Here is a 4,136-nt window from a genome sequence, read left to right as displayed (position 1 = left end):
GTCGCGGGTGGATTAAGGAATTCCAGCCCCTTTCAGTGCCCGCTGAACCACGAATAATTCGGGAGCGGGAGGGGCGGGAGGTGTTCAATGGGAAAGGCACCTGCCGGGCAGCTGGAATTCGGGGAGTGGGAGGAACCGTGGGATTTGCCTCCAAACCTGGGATTTTTGGCCTCAGCCTGGGATTTTTGGCCTGGGTGAGGGTGGCAGGGTGGCAGTGGGAGGTCCGTGTGTCACCTGTGCCACGGGGATGCTCCCAGGGACAGGAAAAGCCATCACCCGGTGCAGGTGGAGTTTGGGGATGGGTCACCCGCTCCCAGCATCTCTCGGGAGCCGGATGGGACAGGATGATCCTGCCTGGCTTTGGGAGGGGTGTCCCGGTGCCACAGCGCCCCTGATGATGTCACATCCCTCGGGGCAAGTCCCCCGATCCCTCCCGGCCGTGCCCGGGGGGGACTTTGACACCCAGGAGCCGTCGGGGTGGCAGCGACTGCGCCCGCCCTGGTCCCCCGGGAGACTCCTGGGCGCCTCTTAATGGCACCTTAATTACACATTTACCGTCCCCGTTCGTCCCTCCCTCTCCTTCCCTCCTCCCTCCGTCCCTCCCGAGCTTCCCCAGGATGGAAATGCCCGGCGCGTGCTGCCGGGATTGTCACCGCCACTAATGACCCCCTGCGAGCCGGGGCGGAGCGCGGCGGCGTGGGGACACGGGAGGTGGCACTGTCCCAACCGGCTCGGCTGCGGCTGCCCGCGCTGGCCCCGGGGCCCGGCTTTGCCTCCGGCTCCGCAGGGAAGCGCTCGGTGGCTCTGGGATTTGGGGACACGGCTGTGGGGGTGTCCCTGTGCTCGCTGCGAGCTCCCGATGTCACCGTGCCAGCCCTCCCTGGAGCCATCCCTGCCGGTGTCTGTCACCCATTCGCGGGCAGGTGGCTTTTCCAGGCTTTCCCGTGCGGGGTTTTGCAGGGATCGAGCACTCCTTTGCAGAGGGAACAGTCCGGGAGGAGCTCTGGGATGCTCTCATCCCCCGGGATCCGGGAATGGAGCGTCGGCCTCTCCCTTCCCGCTCCTGGGCGAGACCCCGGCTCCTTTATCCAGGGAAAATCCGCACGGAGAACTTTGCTGGAGCCCGGGAATTCGGCCCCAGAGGCTCCAAGAATTCCTCGTACCCGGAACACGCAGAGAACAACAACAAAAAAAAAACAACAAAAAAAAAAAAAACCCCAGCCAAAAAACCAGAAACGGCACGAGGAGAGGAACAATTTCCTCCACCGCTAATTGTCCCTCTGTTAATTAACGCGAGTGTGGGGGCGCTGATTAGGATCTCCCCAAAGCCACAGGTCCTGGCTGGGGACAGTGCTGACCACACGGGGCTGAGCCGCGCCAGGCCCCGGGGGACGGGAGGGGGTCCTGGATTTAGGAAGCTCTGTGGGGCTGGATTTGGGAATTGAGATTTGGGATTTGAGATTTGGGATTTGGGAATTGAGATTTGGGATCTGGGATTTGGGAATCTGCCCTGCTGCCACCCCTCGTGGGTAAATCAGGGTCTCGGAGGTGTTTCCTGTGGCTGGGGCATGGCTCGAGTGATCACAGAAGGATCCGGCTCCTTTCCAAGCTCTCCAGCTCCCAGAGTTTGGGGAGATGGGAATTAGGGTTCTAAAGCCTCTTTAAGTGGTGCCTTTGTCAAATTAGCGGGGCCAGGCCAGGGCTAATGAGCGGAATAATTGATTAAATCTGTCCCACTTCTGCCTCGCAGCCTCGCACCTTCCCCAAAGGTTTCCAGATGGGGAATAATTAATTATCCCCCAAAGTGGCTCTGCGCTGAGACAGGGATGTGGGGAATTCCCACAGCGCAAAATTGCCCCCGCAATTAATCCCAGGCTCTTAATGAACTCTGCAAAGAATGGCCGGGATGGGGAGAGACCCTCTTGGGGCTGGGCCTCAGCGCTGCTGGCCAGGAATGGCCGGGAATGGCTGGGAATGATGGAATGGTCCCCTCTGCGTTTATGGGGCAGCAAAACCGGCACCGGGTTCGGTCCTCTTGAAACAGGAATTTGGGAATTCTCCCCTCTTCCCTGCTCCTCATCCACCCATGAAGTCCAGGGGACCATTTCCTCGTCGTTCTTTCCACCAGGGCCCTTTGATGCCTTTGGTTTCCAGCCATGCGTCCCCGGGAAAATCAAACCCAGATCGGCGTCCTGGGAAAGATTTGGAGGTTCTGAACCAAAATATCGGCTCTGGGAGAGGGATGAGGCGGGACCGGGGGGAGCAGCGCTTGGTTTGAGGATTTTGGGCGCATCTCAGTGGTTTCATCCAGCTCCAAGGGGGGATGGGACAGGGAAGGGATCCTGGAAGTTGTGGGGTTCTGACCGCGGTTGTGGCGATGGGGAAATGCTGATTTACACCCCTGGGTGGGGGTTTGGTGGCACCAGGCTGCCCCACACGCTCTGGGTGCTGGAAATCGGGACAGGAACTCCCAGTTGGAGCTGGGGTTCGCCTTCCCAAGTCCATCGGGGCTCCAGAATCTGGGACGAGCCACTTTTTGAGCTTCTTTTAGCAGAAAATTTCAAATCCCGGACTTGTTGGAGCTTTGCAAATTAGACGGGGAGAAAAAATATCACTGCGAGCTTTCCCTTCCCGCGGGTCCCTCTGCAACTGTCCCAGACCCTGCTGTGACATCGCTGTCACCTCCCACGTCCGTGTGTCCCCTGGGGCCACCTCTGCGCCATCAGGTCACCTCCCCCCGAGGTGATTCATTCCGGGGGGAGCAGGCCCTGGGTGCTCTGGGGGTGTCTGGCACCATCCGGGGGACAAACCCCGAGTCACTGCAGCCCCTGGGACCGGGAATTTCCCCTCTCTGGATGTCCCCCCCTCCCAGAGGATGCTCCCCACCATTCCCTCACCCCCCTGCTCCCCCGGCCCGGCTTTTCCCGGTGCCGAGACGCCCCAAGAGCCGGGGGGGCCGCCCGGGGCGGCGGGGGGGCCCAGCAGCGTCTCCCCGCGCTGCCCCGGGACCATTCCCGGCTGGAGATAGCGCGGCTGCTCGGCGGTGGCAGCGCGGGCGTGTGGGAGGGCAGACGCCAGGCTGTCTGCTCCCACTCCGCTCGGCTTGTTATTAACTTCTCCTTGGGCTGCCATTAACCCAGAATTCCTGCTCCTGGCTCCAGGCTTTCCCCGCGCCGCTCTATCTCCAGCCTAATTACAGCTGTTGGGATCTCCCTTTATCTCGGGGGATCTTTGGGGTTGGTTACCTGGCACACGCGTTCCCGGCCCCCCCTCCTCGCGCGCCCATCCCTGCTTTCCCCTTTAATCCTTCCTGCTTTCATCAGCCCCGGCGGACGGGAACAACCCCGAGCCTCCGCGGCTCTGCCCGGGTGGATCCGCATCCCGCGGATCCCGGGAGCATCCCCGGCCAGGTGACCGCCAGCGACGTTATCCCCGCGTGTCCCGGCGCGTTCCCGGGCACCGCGCGGGGCTCGGCGTGCGCCGGCACCTTCCAGCCCCGACACCGAGGCTCGGCCTTGGCTCCGAGCGCGGCCGTGATTTATTTTTTTAATTTAACACGGGTTGAGTCGGTGTGTTTGTCTTGGCAGCGCGGCCCCCTCCAACCCCAAACTCCGCCCCGACAGCCCCGTCCCGTCCCTGCCAGCCCCCGCTGACACCAACCGGGGCTGGCGCCCGCCCCGGCCGTGCCCCCTGCCCGCAGCGCCGTCCTGGAACTGGGACCCTCCAAAACCAGCCCGGTGTGAGCTGGGGGCTCTGCACGGCCCGAGGGTTGGTGCCAGAGTTTTGTCCCCTCTCCCAAAGGGATTTGGAGCAGGCAGAGCTGTCCCTGTCACTGTGCCCTTGGCACGGAACGGGGCTGAGATTGGCACCTTCAAACCCCGACCCAGAGGATGGAGGAGGAGGAGGAGGAGGAGGAGGATGAGGATGAGGATGAGGAGGACGAGGATGGTGTCACCATTGGCCCATTGATCCCCCTGGGCTGCCCCTTCTCCTGGGTCCCCCTTGGAGGGCCCCAAATGGGGGGGAACCCCTCCCCAGTCACTCTGCAGCCCCTAGGCTGGGTGGGATGAGGTGGGATGGGATGGGATGGGATGGGGTGGAATGGGGTGGAATGGGGTGGGATGGGATGGGATGGG

This window comes from Corvus kubaryi, unplaced genomic scaffold (genome assembly GCF_017639235.1).
Source record: "Corvus kubaryi isolate FWS band 111438036 unplaced genomic scaffold, C.kubaryi_AGA036_p1.0 123, whole genome shotgun sequence".
NCBI lineage: Eukaryota > Metazoa > Chordata > Aves > Passeriformes > Corvidae > Corvus > Corvus kubaryi.
This window is presented reverse-complemented; position numbering follows the sequence as displayed.